Genomic DNA, 23,665 nt, shown 5'->3' on the forward strand with positions numbered 1-23,665 from the left:
TATGCTTCAAAGCTTGGAGACAGAGTACAGCTCTGTCATGGATTACTTTATCTACCAGCTTGGCACAGCAAGAAAGACTAGGACCCATGATGAAGAAAGATACTCAGATACATTCAGTGACTATATCTTGCGTGTTGCTTTGTGCCACAGATCCTGCTAGATGCTCGCAATACTGACATAGACAGGAAGCCCCTCCACCCCCATAGATGCCAACATTCCGGATACAGACACAGATGAATAAAGACACAATTATAATACAGAGAGGCAAAATTTAACATGAGTAAAAAGCCTTGAAGATGTAGGAAAGCCTTGAAAGCCTTGTTAGAAAGCAAGCATCCACAGTGAGACCCAGAGAACCTGGGGGACTAACATGCAAATGTATGGTCTGTGACATGTGTGAGTCCAAGGCGTGGGGTGGTGTGGGGCAGCATGGCAGTTTGGAAACTTCACAAATACTGGGACAGTTTGTCATAGACTATGAGATGTCTGGTGAGAAACAGGATAAAAGACTTGTTGCTTTGATTATAACTCCTCCTACTTAAATATCCTTGCACTTACCCAAAGCAGGTATGGAAGAATGGAAGCTCTACATAGACACAGACACAGACACAAATACACAGACAGACAGACACACAAACACACACTTAAAAACAAACCCTGGTGAAGCAACCCCCACCAACCACCAGTGAGCTCTTCAATTCTGAACCTTAGCGTGCTCCATTGAAGGCTGTTTTCAAGGGAAAGGGATGCTGGTTCCCTTCGTTCACCCTGGATCCGGATAGGAAGATGACCCGTGCCAGGCTATCATCACAGGGATGGCAACCTGGTATTTGCCAAGCTTTCAAATGCCCCACCGAAGTTCTAGTTTCAAAGAAAGCGAGCTATCAGTGACTCTCGCTGTACAAACAGAAGGAACTCAGCCAGAGGCTTGCTTGGAGCAAGTTTCATAGCTTAACTGTGACCGAGTGGTGGTGTCACCTTGGAAGTGGAAGTTGTAGGCCGATGAATTTGAGGGCCACTGGTATGTGACAAGATGGACTGTCGAATTAGCGTAGCAGGTGCAATCAACAGAACAAGATCAAGTGGCCTGGCCACTTACACCTTCAAAGGAAGCGAGCTAGTGGGCTAGTGATGACGCTGGCTCTGGTATTCAAACAGAACACAGTGTCCCTGAATTTCATAAAATAAGAGGCCTGTTTGTTTTAAGGAAATCTGAGCTGGGAAGAGGGCCCGCTGCTCCCTGAGGTTGTGTGGGACCGAGATACCCTATATTTTACCCATCAGTAGTGCTCTGGGGTCAAATGCCATCTGCTGTCGTTATGTCTACCTTCCACCTTCCAGGAAGCTGGAAAGAGAAACTGTAGAGTAAAAAATTATAAGAACATTTTATGAACTATATGTAGACTTTTTCTTTGCCCTTAGACCTGAGCAGAAAAAGTGCAAGTTCCAGAACTCGGAAGTGAAAATAAGATTTCAGGCCTTCACTGCCCTGGGACATATTCCGGGTGGAGGACATTATCCCTGAATCAGAGGACACTTGCTGGATTACATTCCTGAAGCCTCAGGCTGTGCCTCGCTATGACCCCAACCAGCAGGAGAATAACAACAGCACAACAGGTTTCTTCTATCAGCGGTTTACTCAGGAGTTCTTGATAGCACAAGGATAAAATGGTGGAGCCCCTGGGACACCCAAGTCCGCGGCTTATATCCACTACTGGGAGCCAACAGGAGACTGCCACGATGCTTCACCCAGCCATAGGCCCAGCACTGCACACGCAAGATCATCCCATGCACAAGCACGCCTCAATGCCAAATAAGGAGTTGTTTTTCTCAAAGCACTCAGGGGCTCAGCGCCATCTTTAGGTGTGGCTCAGGGAGCTCCCAACATCAGGCAGTAGACCCACTTGTGGGTGGGAAAAGCCCAAAGCAGGAAGACACATTCCTGACTATAAAAAAATACAAGTCATCTAGGTGGGGCTGTGACTGGAGTAAGTGAGAAATATTTAACCTGAAATAGTTGGTAATGACAGAGTAGGGCACAGTGACATGATAAGGCTACATTTTTGAGAAGAATGAGTGTGCAGAGTGATTTTCACATGACTCTGGATCATTTGGGCTGGATTCCTCTGAAATGTTCCACTGTTCTTGGTTACCCCTCCCTCTCTTGGTCTTCCCAGTGTTATGTTCAAAATTTGTAAAACAACCAATCATGTGTAACCACTCAAAAATGCAACCAATCATGTGTAACCATGCAAAAATGCCCTCCTTTCCTCACCCCATGCTATAAACCCCCCCCCCCCCCCAGCTTATGGGCCTTTTGTTAAAATTCTGTTCCTGTGTGGACAAGCAGTTTTGACCTTGGCTACCCAACTCCCCAATAAACCTCTGCTGATTGCATTCAGGTATGGTTTCTTGTGGTTTTTGGGTGGTCGTGATTTCTTGAGACTTGAGGAAGGGTCTCCCGAGTTTGGGGGTCTTCAAAACGAGTGGAAATTGTTTATCTGGGATTTAAAGCTATGCACATCACTTCTCTCTGCAATTCACCAGGAAGCAATTGATTGCTTGGCCACATGTAGCCATAGTGAAGGTTCAAACTGTGTCCCTTAGCTGGGCAGGGTGAGCTTAGTAAGCTTACACCATTATTGATGAGGAACAAGAAAATGGGTAGTGGTGAACTTTGAGTATTGCAGTCATAGGTGAATATCTCCATCCTTAATTCTGACAAGCTGGTGGAGGGCGAGGTTCTCCATTGGTTTATCTCTCTCAGCTGAGGAAATTTAAGACCTACAGCAAGGGACTTGGTCAACATTTGGCAAAGAAGCCACACTGTAGGACTGTTGTGGGTTTTTGTCAGGAGACATCCTGGAGGGAGGAGTTACTGACCACTAAGGTTCCTAGACACACAGTGACACTATTCCCTCCGGGTTTGTAGCCCCTTGAATGGAAAAGCTTGAGGGTAGCCTTGGGTTAGGACCCACGGAGCACAAACTCAAGGGTGTTTTAAACTTGACTCCATGCACATAAAGTCTGTTTGACCAAGTCTTAGCTTTTCCTCTGCCAGTCTCAGCACAGACTGAAGAAAGAGGACAATGCAGTTCAATGGTGAGAACACTAGATTCGGGTCAGAGATGACTCCTCGACCAGTCCTGTGCATAGTAGCCATCTTTAGCATAAGTCCCACTCCCAGGTAACTTGGTACTGGGCCATCTCTCATTCTCAGAGGAACATCATGAGGCATTATACCCCATCCCATCCCAATTCGACAGAGGCTTTTGTTGTTTTTGTTTGTCTTGTTTTTGACAGGGTCTCATGTATTGCACAGTCCGGTCCCCAAATCACTACATCTCTGAGGCTGGTCTTGTCCTTCCCATCATCCTGCTTCCACTGCCTGGATGCTGGGATCACAGGTATACACCGCAATGTGAGCAGGATCCTCCGACTCCAGCCCAAAGCTCTGGCTACCAAAGCACTCTGACGTATCTGCCAAACATTGTCAGGCTGAGATGGACCCAAAGCTTATGGGAGAGTCTGTGACTATGGAGCAGTGCTTCTACCTCAAGGAGCTACTTCCCTCTGACCTAGGCTGTGCCTTCTGGGGCTTGCTTTCCGTTCTGTAAAAGAAGCATTAGTATTGGCGGGCAGAGGGAACGGCCTGAGCCCAAGGCTTGACCTACAACTCTGCTTTTAGACAGGCTAGTTATTTTCTTTTATTCATTTTCCTTCCAGAATCACTGAAGGACACATTGCTTATAAAATTCAAATGATCCAGAGAAGTCTGAGATGAACTAGGACTGTCTCCTCAGGCCCTCTGCTCTCATTCTGGTTCTCTTCCCAGAGGGAGCCATGTCAGCCCAGAGACAGCAGATGCCCAGCTATACGTCTATTTCTGTCCAGATCCTTAGAGTAAAAATGGCAGTGTGTAGGTTGTTGATTTTTTTTTTTTTTTTTTTTTGGTCGTTTAATGATACGCTGTACTTAAGTCTCCTGTATTGGCATATTAATTAAAATCACATTTTTGTTAGTGGAGGGCACATGTTGGACTGACCACATGTTTGACTTTGGGTCCTGTTCACATTTGGCAGCTGTGTGGTGTGTGTGTGAACACTGTTGAGTTTGGTGCCACACTACCTCATTCTAAATCGTGACGCCATTGTGTTCTAGCTGAGTGATCCAGGGAAACTGACTTAACTGCTCAGTCACTTCATCTGTAGAATGGGTCCAAGGGTGGTAACCTCACTGGGTGCTGGTGGAGTTCATGAGCTAACACTCTATGCAGTTCACTTAGAATACAGCTGGCGATCTGTGCTCTGCAAAAGCCGCCTGCTGCTCAGCTGGTCTTTTTATATGTGGACATTATTTCATCGTAGGTTTAGGGTTTTTATTTATTTTTTATTTTTTTAACTTGCTACTTAAGTGCTTACGTTGTTGTGATATTTAAAAGCTTAAACACGTTGTCATCAGTGTGCGCTTACATATAATGGATTTCTGTATACACATGGTAGTGTTTTTATGGAATGTATTTATTTATTTATTTATTTTTTTTAGTAGCATTAATGGATTAGAAGGTCTGGAGATTCAGGTGGGTGGGCTCTGTCCAGCCATGCTCCCCTGGGTTGGCTACATGATTCAGCTAACAGCAGCAGCAGCTGGGCATCGAGCCATCACCTGCGTCTGTATGGTAGTGGCTGGCAAAGGTACATGGCAGGAAGCATTGTTCTTTGTCTTCCTTGGGTCTGGCATTCAGGAGCCTGGATGGCTTCCCTACTAGTCTGAGTGGGATTTTGAATTGCTACTTTGTATGAAGCACAGTGTGCAGACCAAATGACTGGGCCAACACTCTTGACTGGAACCCAGATGCTCATTTCTACCGTGAGAGTGAGTGAGTACAGGTGGTCCAGAGGACAGATGTGTGGGTGTGGCAGGTGCAGGAAAGGCTCCCTAAGCCAGGTACATTCTTGTCCCTCCCTGATGGATAAAAGGGAGGTGTGGCTGGGATCATTCCCAGGATCTAAGGATCAAGTGGATTCCTTAAAAACCAGGAAACAATTAAAAGCTTTGCCAGCTACTGAGGCTGTGAGGTTTTATTGATCTGTCCACAGGAGGGGCTAAGTTCTAATTGTAACAGTCAGGGCAGGGAGTAAGGTTGGTCATTTGCTAATTCACATTCACGATTACCTACTTTGTATCAGGATGCAGAAATGGCCAAGGCATCATTTCTACTTCTGAAAACCCTCAAGCAAAACTTAAAAGCACATGAAGAGACTTAATTTTTCAAGAACAGTAGGAATAATGGTAACGTCATTGCTGTAGGGCTTGAGCTCCAACCTGGATCCGAGGCTGCAGAATGTCTTCAAATGAGAATGTTTGGCTCTTTGCAAAAAAAAAAAAAAAAAAAAAAAAAAAAAAAAAAAAAAAAAAAAAAAGAATGAAGACACTTCTGTACAAATATTAGAAAGTAAAGTTTCATTTTATTATTAATGAAGACTCAATATAAATGACTGTGATGGTTACTATTGGCAAATTGCCAGGGTTAGGAATCACTGAAGAGACAAGCCCCGGACATGTCAGTGAGGATTGCCTAGATTAAGTTACTTGAGGTGAGAAGACACACTCTAGGGTATGGCTGGCAGCATTCCATGAGCTGGGTCTTCGCCTGCATAGAAAGGGGAAGTCTAGCTATGTATCAGCACCTAGCTCTCTCTCCTTACTATACATATGTCATGCCCAGTCACCCTGGGCTTGTGTGACCATGGACTGTGCCTGTAAGCCAGAACGAACCCTTCCCTCCATGAGCTTTGTTGGGTGTTTTCTTGCAGCACTGTGAAAAAGTAACGCACATGGTGGTTTTGAAGAGTGGAGGAAGCGATTGATGAATTACATATCCTTCATCCCAGAGCAAGGGCTATGATTAGCAAGGTTTGTACATCTGATCATCACAGGGATGCTATACTTGATACACAGTTTTGGGTCATTTCATTTAAACTACGTGGAGCGTCCTATGTATCCTCAAGTCTCTAATACAACATGTAATAAGCCACACTCTCATGTTGCAGATATTATTATAACTACTTAGTCAATGAATGCAAGTTTAGACTTATAAGGACCTCGAATCTTCACTCTTAAACATTATCATTATTGATGAATATTCGTTTTTAATCTTTCTAAACAGTTCTCCCAGTTCCCTTAAAACTGAACGAATGAATAGAGTTACCACGGAACTGCACACGTTTTCTTTTTAATAAATTATTATTCAGGATGATGACACCATGAAGTGTTTCTAACAAGAGTATGAGAGCCACTGTCCCTGCATCCTTATCAACACTACATGTTATAATTTCTCAAAGATTGTTTTAGTTTGTTTGTCTTGTTTTATTGAGACAGAGTCTTACTGTGTAGCCCAGATGAATTCCTGGTCCTCTGGGAGTTGTGACCTAAAGATTTAAGATCCCACATTTCCCAGCATATCCTAGATTGAAAGATGAATGTGGAAGTGCCTGCTCACTACAAGGACCTCATCCGGGCTTCTGCTGCAATGGCCCTGAACGAGGAAAAGTTGATGAAGATGCCGCAGGGAGGCAGAGAGAGGACACACTGCACTGGGGCATTGACCCGTTCCTCTGTACTTGTGGAATGGTCTTAGCCAGGCTGCTGTGACAAAACAGTCTTGGATTTGGTGACATAAACAAGAATAATTTATTTCTTCACATTCCAGAGGCTGAAAATCAAAGATGGGGGTACTGGCTGGCTTGACTTCTTGGGAAGGGCTCATGCCCTGGTTTGCAATGACCCTTCTTTCTGTCAACCCAGAGATGTGGCAGAGATCTCTTCCCTCTGCTTCCTTTGAGGACACTGGCCTCACATCTGAGGGGTCAGCCTCATGGGCTAATTGTGGTTTAAAAGTTTTACCTCTGGGAGCATCACACTGGGTAGATCTCAGCTTTGACCTGCGAACTGGGGGCTGGATGGTGACCTTTCCAGTTCATAGTAGGGACCACTGAGCCTTGATTACGTTCATCAGTCTGTTCATTTGTTAGCAGAAAGAAAACTACCTGTGCAGAGAGAGAAACGCTGAAAATGGTGTCACATAGTGTCTATGCACTTACAGGGGCTGAATCAGAGAAACCAGCTGTAAAGGTGCCCGTTTCAAACCTCCCTCCCTCCCTCCCTCCCTCCCTCCCTCCCTCCCTCCCTCCCTCCCTCCCTCCCTTTGTCTGCCTTTCCCTTTCTCAGTCAGAATAACAACTAGACAGGGGACAATGACCTCAGCCTTTGTTGCTAGAGGAACCCTGGGAAGGGTATACTGCTACAACTGCCATTGTTTTGTTTCTTTATTAGAAAATACTCTGTTAAATATGTAGAGGAATTTGTGGATCCTGAATGTTTCTCCTCATCCATTGGGATCCATCCCCAGCTCCCATGGGCCCACTCTCAAAACAGCAGGCTTTGTTTTTAGAAGCCACACTGCTTCCCAGGGAATCTTCAGCATCAGGGCCTTACCTCTGCGGCACCTTGCAGGAGCGGCTGTCCAGACGCCTCCTCTCTGCTTCTTCTTTCTGCTTCTCTTGTCTGTTCTCTATCGCAGCTTCTCATTGGGTTGTCTAGACGACAATTTCCCGTGGATTCCAGAGCATTTTGCCCCCAGGAACCACCGCCCGAATGTACTGTCATTCCTCACTCGACAAGCTCTCCTCTCCCTCCCTCCCTCTGCTGTGGATGCCCCTCTGAGGTGGATCTCAGTGCCCTGGACCTAACCACCAAACTCTAATGGTATGAACCTTCCACCGGAAGGCAGCCCATCTTTATGCAGGCCCTGGTGCTTACTGTCTCTGACTCCGTATAACCAGCCCTGGAACTGGCCCGCTGTGGTTTTAGGTACTTGAAATAGGGTTGGGTGGGTGGGGTGGGGCAATGTCTTCTTTTTACCAATGACTAGGTGAGTCATTTTACAGGGGCCCTCCCTGCTAGAAGCAGGGTGGTGCCGAGACTTCATTTGCTGTACTATAGCCTGCTTTGAGCTCCCCCAAAGGTAGCAGTGATTGCATTCCTGTGGATTAAAATCCTATTCCTGGCACACATCTCGGCCGTCCCTTAAACAACCAGCTTCAACTCACAGTGGAGGACACAGATTGGCTGCTGTCTGGTTTTGCGAGGACATGGATCTGCTCTCATTAGAGCTCAGGGCACCGCAGCATGGGGTAGGGGGGAAAGGAGGAGGGCCTCCGGGCTCCCGCCATCCTTTCACAGGCTATACTTTTTGGTTTGTTTAGTTTTGTTTTTTGTCTGGTAGGCTCAAAAAAAGAGACTGTCCTACTTTCCACGGGAACAATCACTCTAACATTTTTAAGAAATTAAGTCTCTGGGAAGGAAAAAAAAAATCTCGTTTGAGAGGGCTTGTAATGGCTCCTTGACCACATGCTGTGCCTGCCAATTTATAACAGAGAAATATTACAGAAATTGAGCACTAAAGTTGGTGTGCAGAGGCATTGCCTAAGAAGGGACGGATACTTCCTGGGGACAGTGCTCTCCTCTACTAGGCCCCCCAGCATCGATTCAATCTGGAGAGAAGCTGTCTGCCTGCCTGCTGCTTCCACTGCAAATGGTGCCAGCCCATTCATCCTGTTCCACATTTGCAAAGAGATATTCATTCCACTGAGAGCCAGCAGGGCTTGGAGAGAGTATGGAAGGTCTGATGATGAGCAGAATGCCCCGGGAGTGTGTGTGTGTGGGTGTCTTCCATTTTGCAGGCACCTCTCAAATGCTGTACTAGAGAGAGAGGACCACACACAGTCACCATGGTCTCACCAGGAAGAGTCCTCAGGCTGTCAGACAGTATCTCAGAGGAATAGATAAGAGCACTCAGCCTACAGTTTAAAATATCCTTCTGTGGATTTCATATTATAGATGTTGTCTATGAGATTAGAAGTTCTCTGCCCCTCTGCTGCATCACTACTGATGGAGCTTCTGCTTGGTTCCCTTTGAGATCTTACTCTTATAGATCATATTCTGGCAGCTGGTTCTTGGTAGAGAAGGTTAGCCCACTCTAGGTTACTCTCTTGGGAGATTTTTGCATTTTAAGAGTTGACATGAAGAATGGGATGCTTTAGTTCTTAGTGCGGTAGAGCAAGGATGCAGTGGTTTCATGATGCGGTCTGCCTGTAGCCCCCATCACCACAGCTGTGGATCGTGGCGCTCTGGAACTGATGCCATAGATGTTAATACTGCTTCACACCCGGCACGGGATGGCGGGTGGAATTTACAACACTGCCAACGCTCACACAAGCACCATGCCCAGCTTTATGCTCTTACATCCAATTGTGGTGAGCTTCTGACCCATGGGCTGGTGAAGGCCCATTGTCCTGAACACCAAATCAACCCAACGAAGGTGGCCAACAACAGGGAATTAGCGGAGTGAACCTCGGCTGAGAGGGAGACCCTGTAGGGTGTCCGGCTGCAGTTGTGCAGCTGGTACAGAACGTGGAAGAGCTACCGACAACGGAGGTCACCAGAGAGTGCTTGGCCTTCCAAAATGGGGAGGGAAAGAGATGGAAGCAACAAAGCCTTAGCAGGGCCGGGGGGGGGGGGGGGCGGGGGGGGGGAGGGCTGGAGGAGGGGCTGAGGTAGAGGGGAAGCTTGCTGAGATTTGAGGCATGCCCTACTTCATGGATTCCTTGGAGCATCACATCCTATGTTGCTCTCGTCTTCAAGCCTCAGTTTACAGAGCACCTGGCACCTTTTATAGGCAGGTGAGAAACCACCGCATTGTTTACCAGCTCGACTGGGATAGGACACGTGAGGTAGCCTGTTGGGTTTGGTGTGTTCTGGCTTCTTCTTCTTCGGCTGCTCAGGCCAGTAGGCACCTCCTGTGTTCCCTAGTTAGCAGTTTCTGGATGGACGACGTTGGCTGAACCCTCTCAAGTTCTGTCTGGTTTAGCATTGGGTGTACACCTTTTGGGGGTGTGTGAGTGGTAATTTTAGCTAATTTAGAACAACAAAAAAAAAAAACCCTAATGTAGCCTCTAAGAAAGAGCCAAAGACGAAATGGAAGGTACTTCTCTCTGTTCTCCAGCCTGGGAGCAAAAGAGATTGTTCAATTTAACTGATAAAAACACGTTTCATTGAGGTAAGCTTGAACTTCAAAATAAGGAATACTTTTACAGCAAGAATATGTTCCTTATGATCTTTGGTACACTTATACAAACAACATTATCAATCATTATCATTATTATTGATGTTGTTATCATCTGAATTCAGGTTTAATTGGAGGTAATGTTATTTGTCTGCTATGAGTCTGCTTTTTACAATCCCTCATATTGTGACAGGGCAGGAGAGCACAGAGGTTCCTTCACCTTGTATGGCCATTTTAGGTTTTACTAGAATTTGATCTCCTTGGAGAATTACTCAACTCTGTTTTAGGAACCTGAGGTCAAGATACCCCAGCTAACTTAGCTTCTGCTAAATTGCTTGTGCTTGCGGAAACTCCCCCTGAAACCGCAGAGTGGGATACCAGGATGTACTTCATATTACACATGGGTCCTAAATACTTGAGTATGATCCAAGATGGCTGGAATAAAGACTTTTAATTGGCTATAAGCTGTGTCTGAACGCTCATTTCCTCTAGGCTCTTGGTAACAGTATATATGGTTAAAGAAAAATTTCTGTTTTTTGCTTTTTGAGACAGGGTTTCACTGTGTTGCCTGGCTGTTCTGGAACTCATTCTGTAGACCAGGCTGGCCTCGAACTCACAGAGATCCACCTGCCTCTGCCTCCTGAGTGCTGAGATTAGAGGCATGTGCCACTACTGCCTGGCCAAGAATAAGAAATTTAAAGGCCACACCTATCACATAAATAGAAAACATGTCTCAATTAAGTGATTAATTTTGCTGAATAATGAGAAAGGACTAGATAGATCTTAACTATTTCAAAAGTACACATATGTATATAAAGACGATTAGGAAGAGATGAGTTGAATTTGTTAATAGATATGAAGCTAGATGCTTACTCAGGGTGATAATTAATTGTACCACACGGGCAAAATTAGCTTGTATTTTCTATGGATAAGAACCATTTACAGTACTGTTAGTTTTCTGCACTGTGCAAAAACGCTAAAGTAGGTCAGCAACAATGAAGGGCACAGAAAGCCAGAAAATGTATGAGGACACTCAGGAATCATTTGGGCTTATTTCAAAGCTCTTTTTGTCCTTGCCAGCGATATGTGACTTCCTGTCTCAGGGCTCTTGCACGTGCTTCTCTGACCTTTCAGTGGTCTTGTATTTATCTTACCTTAAACATTCCTTTCCTGGGAGCCTTTTCTGACCGCCAGTCTAGGTCAAGTTCACTGTCATAAATTCTCGTAGGACTGCATTTCATTCATTAGAGTCTTTACAGTGGTTTAAATCTGTGCTGCATAGGGAAGTCTGTAAGTCCTCCTGTGACCTGGTCCTGCTTCTCCCTCAGGGAGGATGTGCTACGTTCTCCTTTCTGGCTTACACCAAGTCCTTACTTAGGTACTCCTCTGCCATATCTGGAACACTTTTCTTTACACCTTTGCCCAGCAGGTGTCTTTTCATTCACAAACTCCTCAATTTGAATGTCTGAGAGGCCTCTCTCAACCTCTCACCAAGTAGCTTCCTTACCCATTTTTACTCTCTTTCTTTAAATTTTTAAATTCTGGGGATGGGGATTTAACTGAAAGGCTTTTATGCATGCTTTTTTTTTTTTTTCTTTCTCAAGACAGATTTTCTCTGTGTAGCCTGGCTGTTCCAGAACTTGCTCTGTAGACCAGGCTAGCCCTCAACTCAGAGATCTGCCTCTCTCTGCATGCGCCACCACTGCTGGGCTAGCACGAACACACTCGACCACTAGGCTGTAGCACCAGCCCCTCTTTGTTGTTTCCATTGCCATATAGTCTCATACACTTGTGAAATACAGTGTGATGATGTCATACATAGAGACAGTGCATAGCAATCAGGTAAGAGTCGTTACCTTTGCTGTCTCCTTCATTTCTTTGTCTTGGGAAACTTTGATCAATCTCTCTCTCTCTCTCTCTCTCTCTCTCTCTCTCTCTCTCTCTCTCTCTAAGTAAACTATGCAATAAATGATAGCTACTCTGTGGTATTGTAGAGCACTGGAACTTGTTTCTGCTGTCTACCTGCAGTTTGGTACCCACCGTTTTACAGGCAGAGCCTCCCTCCCCTCCCTGACCTCTAGTGAACACTACTCCTCTCTGCTTCCATAGAGCTGACCTTTGAGCTTCTCTGTGTGAGTGAAGCTGGCTGCTCTTTCCATGTCTGTGCCGGGGTGTTTTCACTCCATGCACTGTTCTTGCCACACCCCTCTGTGGTGATGAAAATTGTGGGATTTTTCTTTCTTTATGCCTGAATAAAAAGTCCATTGTGAATATGTGCCACACTTTCTTTACATCTTCATCCATGGATGGACACCATGGTCGACTTGCGTCTTTGTCATTGGGAGTAGTGCCACAACGAACAGGGGCACAGAGGTGCCTCTGGATGTATTGGCATCACTTCTTTTGCGTATGTACCTAGTACTGAGAGAGCTGCGTCATCTGGTAGTTTTATGTTTTTAGGTTTTAGAAGAACTTCCTTGTTATTCTCCATAACTGTGTACTAATTTCCACCCCCAACCTATAGGGTCCAGTGGTTCTCTTCCTCTAAGCCTAACCAGTGATTCACTTTCACACAACTGAAGGTGCCACTGAATCGAGGCACCGAGACTGAGCCAATGAGACTGCCTTGGCTCTCTAGAACAAAAGAGGAAGTTACTGAAAACAAAGTGGGTCTTCATAAGCCACACCAGTGAGTTGGATAAACACCAGTGACTGTTGAAGCCTGTGATGTTCCACAGACATGTCTTCCTTCACTGGGACAATATCAATAACTGGTTGTTGGCCAGATAACATCAGGGCTCTGAGTGCTGTTGTTAGAGTCCCAGTTCACCTGGATTTATTTACACCAGCAGCAGCTATGATCGGCAGTTATAATGAGCATCCAGAGATGTACGGCAGATGAGTGTGGGAGGGGCTTCTGATGTCTCTTACTCCATGAACAAAACGGGCGAAGAGGACCTACTTTAAGGCTCTTGGCTGTACTTTATCCTGCACAGACACCACACTAGGTTCTAGGAGTGGTCCCTATCTCTGATCTTTGCATCTTCTTGTGTGACTTTCTGAGATGAAGGAATGGGCTTCCTCATGACCATAGGCCCAAAGCCAGCACTTGGACTATCTCTTCTTGCCTGTCAGTTCTATAGGCTGTTTCTTTCTCTTCAGCTTTGCCAGTATCCCAGGCTTTTACTTTGCTAGATGACAAGGTAACCTACGAATGGATCTACTAATGGCTACTTACAACAGTCGGTAAGAAGCAACATGGAAAACATGGCACATCGCTCCAAGTGCATGTATTGGTGTCACTTACACATTTGGATTGTTTTCCCATTGAGATATTCTCTATCCTTGAGAGATTTCCTTATGTACGCTGTGCTTCATCATATGAGGTCAATGTTAGCACTACTCTGTAGAGTTGTTGTGAATATAAACAATGTAAGTATTGTCAAAAGTGTATTGTATGTCTTAACGTAGCCATTAGGATAATCGACTGTTGCCTCCTGGAAACAACTTTCCATTTTAATAGAGGACTTCAGGAAACACATGTTCTGACTACAACAGTCTTGGTGGGTCAGATATTTGAGGCCATTGAGATCACAGTCTGTGAGCAGATGGTCACTCTGTCTGCACTGGAGTGGAGGCTTTGCATATCTCTGGTGGAGACCAGAGTTCTAAGATGACGTGGCTACCACCTCCAGTCCTAAGATAGCAAGTTCTGCTCAAACCCTGGCAACTGAAGACAAGCCAATAACAGTAATGTTATATCCAGGAGCTTTGCTTTAAATAATCCTTCTCCTTAATGGCTTTGCCCCTGTCGTGTGACAGGTGTTTACATTATTAAGTAAAAGCGTTTAAATGGCGACCTCCTTGGTATAAAGGTGAAGGAGATTAAAATCCAGGCAGTGTTCTAGCCATTTAAATCAATGAGACTTGTCAGATCTGCAGCATATAAGCTACTTAGAGGGCACAGGCGCCTATTGTTCTTGAGCTTCAACTAATATCTCAACATGTGCATTTCCTCAAAGTCTGGCCAGGCCCTAGGATGCTCATTAAAGGCCTGTCTATGACCTCTTTCTCTGCAGAAGCAACATTAATTAATAGTTGACTAAATGCGCACTAAATAGTTATGCGATTAGGGATAGTGAGAGCTTGAGCTTCTGTTTAGGGAAATGACCTTTGGAAGAATCCCAAAGGTCGACTCTTCTAGCTAATCAGAGGCAGGGGCTGTGAACATTGCCCTTCCTTCATGAGGGGTGGAAGCCAGGCTGCTTGGCTGTATCTATACTCTTTCTTTCTTGATGGAGTTGTCCCAGTTGATCTCTCTCTCTCTCTCTCTCTCTCTCTCTCTCTCTTTCTCTCTCTCTCTCTCTCTGCCTCTCTCTCTCACCCCCACACCCCCTATTAATGCTTATGCCACATATCAAAAAATTCTTTCTCCCTCAATATTTAAACCTAGATTCTATCTATCATCAGTGAGGGGAAATTTTCATGTAAGAAGGGTTTACTTTGAAACTTCAACTATTATTCCTCAAGATGTCTTTTCTTTAGTGATCTCTAGTTGGTTTCTGTAAGAGCCACCAAGCTCCAGAGACCCCTTGCCCTGCTTGTTAGCGCTACAGGTGACTCAGACCTCTTCTTTTAATTGAACGGATTCATAACTGGGTCAGCTTGGCTACAGAGGCGTGCTCTTTGTGAGGCATTCGTTTCTCTTCAGCTGATGGCTGCAAGTGTTTGACTTATTTACAGAAGGTTTCCGGTCTCTAATGCTGGAGAGATACCTCACACCTCCCCTGTAGAAGAGCCAGTTCACTCTCTATCTCTGGGTGGTGTGATGGATGGTCTTTTCTCAATGAGTGACTTTGAGGATAGCTGTTTTTTTTTTCTTCAGAGCAAACCCAGCCTCCTATGCACAGCCATGGGGTAAGACCAGAGTCTCTAGTTTCTATGTAATTTCCTTGTCAAGGAATGCAAAATAAATATGATATGTGGGCATCTCTAAAGCTTGTCAGAAATGCAGAATCTTATGCCCGGGCCCTTGAGGAACACAGTACACTAGCCCCAGGTACTCTGTGTGTACCACTTTAGTACTGACACAGCATAGAGGTGGCTACTTTTCAAAACCATCTCATCCCACCACAGGGGTTTAAATCTGGCTTAGGGAAAAGTCCCATGATGCCCCATCCCTAGGAAGCATGGAGTCAACATGAACTCTGGAGTTTTTCTGGAAGACAGTGGGATGACAAGAAACATTCAGATTTTGAAAAATAACTCTGAAAAGAGAAGGGATGTTAAGCATCTTCTCTTCAGAGCAAAGCATGAGATCACCTCAGGGCTGGAGAACACTGTAAGCAAACCTGTTTATCTCCATGGTCACGGTCAGTACGTCCACCATCACTCTACCTGGGGTGTCCAGGCCTCTAGGACCCTGTTACAAGGCAGGGGAAGCAGTCTTCTCAGAAAATACCTGGCTGGCACAGGGAAGGTATTCCAGACAGTGCAATATCAGTAGTGCTGGAAGATGACTTGGTAGTAGTTCTGAAGACCCCCAAACTAGGGAGACCCTTCCTCAAGTCTCAAGAAATCACCCAAAAATCACAAGAAACCATACCTGGATGTAATCAGCAGAGGTTTATTGGGGAGAGTTGGCTAGCCAATGGTCAAAACTGCTCGTCCACGAAGGAACAGAATTTTGACAAAAGGCCTGCAAGCTGAGGTTTTTTTTTTTTTTTTTTTTTTTGCATGGGGTGGGGAAAGGAAGGCATTCTCACGTGGTTATACATGATTGGTTGCATTTTGCATGGTTACACATGATTGGTTGTTTTACAAATTTTGAACATAACACTGGGAAGACCAAGGGAGGGAGGGAGGGGTAACCAAGAACAGTGGAACATTCCAGAGGAATCCAGCCCAAATGATCCAGAGTCATGTGAAAATCACTCTGCACACTCATTCCTCTCAAGGATGTAGCTTTACCACGTCACTGTGCCCCGCCCTGTCATGACCAACTATTTCAGATTAACTATTTTTCTTCCCTGAGGCTTGAGGAATGTTAATCTAGCAAGTGTCCTCTGATTCAGGGATAATGTCCTCCACACGGAATGTGTCCCAGGGCAGTGAAAATCTTACACTCAGTTCCGCCTTCTGGAACTTATATTCTTTTGCTCAGGTTTAGGGTAAAGAAAAAGCATTTATATATTTCATAAAATGGTCTTTATAATTTTTCACTCTACAGTTCCTTGATCACCAGCATTCCCGGGAAGGAGAACCACACAGCAAATACCGGGTGGTTCTTTGAAATGACCTCAGTCAGTCTTATGAGACGGTTTTGCCAAAAGCAGCCACAGAACAAAAACTGATAGCTTATGTGATTTGCTCTCCATGATACTGACGCTCTGGCAATACAGACTTGGGCGGGGGCTATTCATTCACAGATGCAGGAGACTTGGGGGGGGGTATTCATTCACAGATGCAGGAGACTTGGGGGGGGGTTATTCATTCACAGATGCAGGAGACTTGGGGGGGTATTCATTCACAGATGCAGGAGACTTGGGGGGGGTTATTCATTCACAGATGCAGGAGACTTGGGGGGGGGTTATTCATTCACAGATGCAGGAGACTTGGGGGGGGTTATTCATTCACAGATGCAGGACACTTGGGGGGGTTATTCATTCACAGATGCAGGAGACTTGGGGGGGTTATTCATTCACAGGTGCAGGAGACAACTCTTTGGTCCCTACTTCCTAGTTACTTAATGTCCCTCGGCACTCAGTGCCCCCCCTTTTTGTAACTGCTTATTGGATCTCTGCATGCCCTGTAAGTGACAAGCCTGGCATCCACTCTGTCATGCTGCATCTCTCAAACTCTACATCTTTAAGAATTAATTGTATTTGGGAGTAAAAGTGGATGAGCAAGAAGATGAGAGGGTCTGTTTACACTTCGCCAGGACAATGGCTTCTAATCCAAGTTCTGTCATTGTATCAGCATGGTCCAAAACAGTACAGCCAGCCATCGAGGGACTCTAGATGACTTTTGGTGTGTGTGTGTGTATGTGTGTGTGAGACAGTCTGGTTCCTGCAGGTCACTCAAAGACCACCAAGTTAGGTTGCAGAGAAAACAAATGAATGACGCTATTGTAACAAAATATTAGGTGATCTGAGGCATCAGCTGTGTTGGAAAACAGTATTATGGTTGGTTAGGGACTGTCACCAGTGTTGGGAAGGAAAATTCCCAGCATAATATCCTGTAGTAGTTTGAAATGTGGTCGGGCATTTATACCCACTCAGACCCACAGGCTTAGCTGTGACTCTCCCCTGCCTGACCTCACCTTCAGCGCTCTGTAGGGAGCAAGTGGACGCTGTCTCTCACCACAGACAGGATTTTCAAGAGTCACTAATGAATGAGCTTGTAAAGAACATATACCTTCTAGGGAATATGCACTCTTGCGGTTGCTTCCTGGGGGCTTAAATAGCTTGGTGCTTTCCAGTGATTTCAGGTGGGCGAGAGCTGTGAACTGGTGGATAATATGACAGGCGCTTTTGAATTTTTTTTTAATTCTGAAAGCTAACTGCTGAAACTAAAAGTTAAAAAAAATCATCTCCCTCTTTTATCTCAGGGAGAAGATAAAAATAGAGAGAGGTGTTTGAATTTGGCAGTTATCTGGGCACTTTCAGACAGCCTGTTTTCCTTTTGAACGCTTCCACTTCCGGGATTGCCTTCCTTTTGAGCTTATATTCTGTGTTCAGGTACCCTTTGTGCACGTCTGAATTATGTGTAACAAATCATCTTAATTACTCCGGGCCTCGCCTCCTCCTCTGGTTCTCATTTTCTGAAATCCCTGAAATGGTTATCAAATAAATGTGCTCTGCGCTCCAGCCCTTGGAAACAGCACGCGGGCCCCAGCAGCAGCCAGAGGAATTTCAAAGTTAGTTAAAAGGCACAGGAGGAGAGAGGGAATTGAATGAGAACTCCCCCTGGTTTTCAGCCTGGAGACCCAGTGCTGACTAGACTCCAATTCCAAGCGAGTGCTGCTTCACAGGGCGCAACCCTCACAGCTTTTCCCCTGCAAGGGAATAAGGCTGAGGAACCTTGGCCTGGGCCCAGTGTTCTCTGCATATTAGAAGGTCCCCCAACGCTGTAGGAGGATGGACCACATCCTAGAGACTAGGCTGGCAGGGAAATGAAGGAGCTGGAGGTGTGTGGTGGCCTGCTTTAGTTAGTTCACTAGAGTGGCTAATCGGAGACTGAGGCAGCATCAGTGGTCAGTGGGCCAGCTTTAGGTCTTGTTATGAGTCAGAGTCCGGCCACTTCACAAAGGCTTTTTGAATCCTGGACTGCCCGGGCTCGCCTGGGGTGCAGTTGAAAGGTTGTTTGGAACAAAACCCAGGGGTAGAGGGGCGCTGAGGCAGTCAAGTTGCGATCCTGCATGAGGGACAGTCCAAGGGGAGGTCATTAGGAGGAAGGTGCTAAAGGCAGAAAAGAAAACACAAGCACGCAGCTGCTTCGAAACCCTTCATGACAGCTGCGTCTATCAGGCAGCGCCATTGCCTGCGCAGGGAAGTTTCTGAAGGCCCATTACTATAAGCAGCTAAGGAGCCTCGTCTATGGGGTTGACAGTGGGATGGAGTGGGTGAGGTGGTGGGTGGTTGCCTGGTTCCTTTTAGGAGCCAGGGGACAGACAAGACGTGGCTTGTGGTATATACCTGCTCCAACAGAGACACCAATGGTGAGGGGTATTGGGTCTATTTTGAAAATGAAAGTTACACGGTCCTGGTTGGGTGATAATTTGGAAATTACATTCAAGGATACGCTCGTTTGAGGTCGACAGCGCATAAGATTTTAAAATGACTTTGGCAAAGCAGGTTGCTTTAGGTTGATAAAGCCAGATTGCTCAGGCTACTAATTTCTACTTAATACTTTAGCATTAACATGAATAAAGTCCACTTTTATATCCAGACGGAATGCTTGTCTTTGCTCCCCAAATTCATATGTTGGACTCTGAGCCCCCTTGCCCCCCAATGTGATGGTGAACAGCAATAGGGCTTCTGGGAGGTAAAATGGTCTCCGGGGATTAGTGCCTTTATAAAAGGCCAGGGAGCTAGCCATTTTTCTCCATGTGAGGACACAAGAAGCCTGCAGCCTTGAAACAGGTAGGGGGCTTCCCTAGTCTCTGGCCATGCTGGCACCTGATCTTGGGCTTTCAGCTTCCAGAACTCTGAGACATGAATTTCTGTTGCTTATAAGCTTACAAAGTCTGTGGCACTTTGTTTTAACTATCCAAACTAATGAACGCAGTTTGCTGTCATTCATATGGGGGGGCGGGGGGGGGGAGAATTAGATGAGAAAAGTTAACTGCTTGAGGTACAGCACTAAAATGATATTGTGGTATCACAGTCACCGATGGGATTTATATCCTTTTAACTAGACGTGTTTAGGAATGCGATAGTTTTAATTTTATGCATGTATGTGTTTTGTCTGTATGTATATCACATGTGTGCCTGGTGCCCGCAGAAGCCAGAAGAGTGTGCTGGATCTCCTGGACTTGGAATTACAGATGCTGATGAACCATCACGAGGGTGCCAGGAATTGAACCTGGGACCCCTGGAAGATCGAAGAGTGAGTATCTAGGTTCTTAGGCACCGAGCCACCATTCCAGTTGAGGAATTTAAGCAATCCGATGCATATACTTTCTATGCATTTGAAAGTGAGTCTCACTTTCTTTGGGAGGTGTGCATATGTTGTTTCTATACTGTTTACTCTGCTGTTAACTCTTGGGCGGAGTCATTCCCTACGCCACTATCTCTGTGTGTAGGGCTTGGCTTTATCAGGTCAGCACTCATAGCTCCTTTATTTCTTGTAATTCTCTTTTCTCATTGCAGCAAGAAAGGAAACCTGATTACCTATAGGTAAAATCGGGCACAGTGGCTGAGGGTAGTAAATTCAGCCTTTTTATTTTCTTTTTAGGACTTTCCTGTTTTCAGAGGGCACTCTCTATTTCTCTACCATTAAATCTGACTAGATGGAGGAGTCCATGTCTGCAGTAGGGCAGGACCATCTAATTTAGGAGCTGCCATGTTGGGTCAACAGACCTAAAGTTGTAACAAAGATAGCATTTTTATTCCTCTACTGGGCTCTTTGTTCGTTGGTCAACTGCTTTCCAGCTAGATAGGAATGCTGATCCTTTGTAAACCTCAACAGTAAGGGCATTAGTCAACTTTCACCATGACAACGGGTACCTGGAATTTACTTATACAGAGAAAAGATCGTGGCTTATGGTTCTGGAGGTTCTAGTTCAGAGCTGAGTGGCTGTGGGCCTCAGTTTGGGCCTCAGAGGGAGACAGTTGTTAAGTGGTGGAACGAACTCCTCACTTAAGATCCAGGAAACAATAGAGGAAGGGCCTAGGGTCCTACAGTCTCCTTTGAAGACACACCTCCAGTGATGTAAGATGTCCCACTAGCTCCCGCCTGTTGAATTTTCTACTACCTCCCAATAGTGGCACCCCAGTGACTAAGTCTTGAACACATGGACTTTAGCTGAACCATAGTAGTAATTATCCCACAGTTTCTCTGAGGAGCCACTTTTCCCAACTCCTAGTCATCTGGTCCTAGTTAGTGTCATTTGACTTCTCGAAACTACTTTCCCTTGACTATGATTAGCTGAAAGAAGAAGAAGACATGACTAGATCCAAAGAGACACAGTGAAGTTCGTTTGTTGTTGGTTTTTAGAGATAGCATTTCTCTGTGTAGCCTTGGTGTCTTGGAACTTGCCCTGTAGACCAGGCTGACCTTGAACTCAGAGATCGGTCTGTCTCTGTCGCCCTTGTGCTAGGATTAAAGGCCTGCGCACAGTAGGGTTCTTATCAAGGAGGAGCTCTTGATTTTACTGGCCAGATGCAGGAAACATTTTGAGTTTACAGCCACTGATGTTCTCCTGGCACAATATGAAGTCAAACCATGAATGATTGTGCTTACATGCAGGAGGATCACCCTGCGTTTGAGGCTAAGCTGCAATATGTAGTGAGTTCTAGGCCAGCCTGGGCTAAAGAGTTAGACTATATTTCAAAACAAAAGAAAACAAAAACAAAATGTAGAATACCCAAATCAACCAACCAACCAAACCCCATAAGTCCAAAACTTATAGAGAAACACTCCTGGTCACCTGATGCTGTGTCTGGATAAACTCAGGAATCAGGTGTAGCTGGGGCTAATATTTCCTTAAGACTTTTCAGCTCAGGTGAACCAATTAATTTCCTTTTTGCCCAAGCAAATTTGGGTAACTTTTTGCTGCTACTTGGAATGGTAAGCGAGCCACTCTTCATATTATTTTTTACATTGTTAGCTTTAATTAATTTTAGACGCTCCCAAGTCACCTCAATAGTTTACTTTAGATCCCAGGAGCTGGAGACAACTTTGGAAAGTATTAATTCATCATGGGAAGACAGCTAGATTATGACATCAAGAGATTAATTATGGTGGGTTCCTCTCATTGCTTTTTCTTTTATGTTTGTTCGTTCCGTTTTGGAAGCAAGCATGATGTGATACTTAACCCAGGCTAGCGTTTAATCAAAACCTTCAAAATGAGATCAGCTCATTGTTTTCCTTCTGATTAACTGGAGAAGAGTCAATCTTGTTCTTTAACATTACAATAACCACCAAAAATATGCTCAGAAAAAACAACAAACTCTTTAGGGAAAGTTATTATAGTTGTGCACCAAGATAAATGGCTAGGATATTTTACTGAGAATTCCTGTGGAGGTGAACTATAAACCAGAGGACTGCTAAGGGTTAGGTGGACAGCTCAGAGCCGAAAGGGTCTTCCAGCTACGTGGAGAGAATCAGTGGTGACTAAGAGTGAGCCATGTTCACACAGAAATATTATTGGGACTTGGCTACTCACAGAAACTACATTTCCCAGCATCCTTTGCATCTAGATGTTGTCATGTGACTGGTCAGCAATTTGAGGGCAAGACTTAAAAATGTTCACTTTCTAAAATATTTATATTAGAATATATATACATACATATATATGTATATATTATATATGTATATATTAGAATACACACACATATATACATATATTAAAATATATGCATTTCTGTCCTCAAACTTGGACTTTTCTTTTCTTTTTTTTTGTTTTTTGAAAAAGAGTCTTTGTACATAGCTCAGGCTATCTTCTTGCCTCTGCCTCCAGCCTCTTGTTGGAGTGCTAGGATCCCAGACAATCTTGCCTCTCTTAAATTTTTCTCCAAAGCACCTTAGGACGGTTGGCTGAAGTTTAAAAAATAATGTTGGAAAACCTTGTAAGAAAACATTTGGTGAATTTGAAAATTTGAATTTTGAAGATAAACTTTCAGCTTCATTCAGTTCTAAATATTTTAACTTCTTAAATGTCATATATTTTAAAACTTTGTTCACCACCTCCAAATAATCCAAATTTCTACCAGGTATACTAAACAGTTGGCGTGTCTGGCAGAAGGACAGCAACAGTACTAAGCTGTACTAGATTGTCATGAATATTGGTCCAATAATTTCTGCCCACAACATTTTAAAAGAGGCCTAAAAATACAATTTTTTATGGCAAATATTCTGGTTTATAAGTGTTATCTTACCATTAGCTGAAATACCTAACAGTGGGGAGATATAACTTGAAGAGACCACCTCCAGTAGATAGACATGGCCCCCAGTGGAGGAATGGTGCCACACACCCATCTCAAAATTTTAACCCAGAATTGTCTCTGTCTAAAGGAAATACAGGGACAAAAATGGAACAACGCCCGAAGGAAAGGCTGCCCAGAGAGTACCTCATCTTGTGATCCATTCCATCCACAGACACCAAACCCTAACACTGTTGCTGATGCCAAGATATGCTTGCAGACAGGAGCCTGGTGTGGCTGTCCTCTGAGAGGTTCTACTGGCACCTGACTAAGACAGATGCAGATACTCACAGCTAACCATTGGACTGAGCCCAAGGACCGCAATGGAGGAGTTAAGAGAAGGACTGAAGGAGTTGAAGAGAATTCAACCCCATAGGAGGAACAACAGTATCAACTAACCAACCCCTCAGAGCTCCCAGGGACTAAACCACCAACCAAAGAGCCAGTGGGCCGGTCCATGGCTCCCACTGCATATGTAGTAGAGGACTGTCATATCTGACATTAGTAGGAGGGGAAGCGCTTGGTCCTGTGGAGGCTTGATGCCCCAGAGAAAGGGGATGCTAGAGGGTGAGGCAGGAGTGGGTGGATGGGTGAGCACTCTCTTAGAGGCAAAGGGGAGGGGGATGGGGTGGGGAAGTTCATTGAAGGGAGACTGGGAAGGGGGATAACATTTGAAATGTAAACAAATAAAATGATTAGTAAATGAAAAAAAAAAGTGTTGTCTTACATTAAAAAAAAAAAAAATCAACAACACTAAAATTTTGCGCGAGTCAAACAGGCTTGAGAGTTGAAGCCGGTCCTTAGGTGGTCAGCTTCACCATTATTACTTGTAAGTACCAGTCAGGAGGCTAATGTCTTCTTTTCTTTGTTAGGAGGCAAAATAACTTTTACA

General features: G+C 44.8%; 1 long non-coding RNA gene across 1 annotated transcript in view; it reads left to right on the top strand.

Annotated features, from left to right (window-relative positions):
• The window catches only part of LOC143442983 (uncharacterized), a 61,951-nt gene extending 38,601 nt beyond the window's left edge, over positions 1-23,350 (top strand). Inside the window, exons 2-3 of the long non-coding RNA XR_013111613.1 lie at positions 19,631-19,735; positions 22,949-23,350. This is a non-coding gene — a long non-coding RNA (uncharacterized LOC143442983). The remainder of the gene's footprint in view (positions 1-19,630; positions 19,736-22,948) is intronic.
• The last annotated feature ends 315 nt before the right edge of the window (positions 23,351-23,665 follow it).

Source organism: Arvicanthis niloticus, chromosome 7, assembly GCF_011762505.2.
Source record: "Arvicanthis niloticus isolate mArvNil1 chromosome 7, mArvNil1.pat.X, whole genome shotgun sequence".
Classification (NCBI taxonomy): Eukaryota; Metazoa; Chordata; class Mammalia; order Rodentia; family Muridae; genus Arvicanthis; species Arvicanthis niloticus.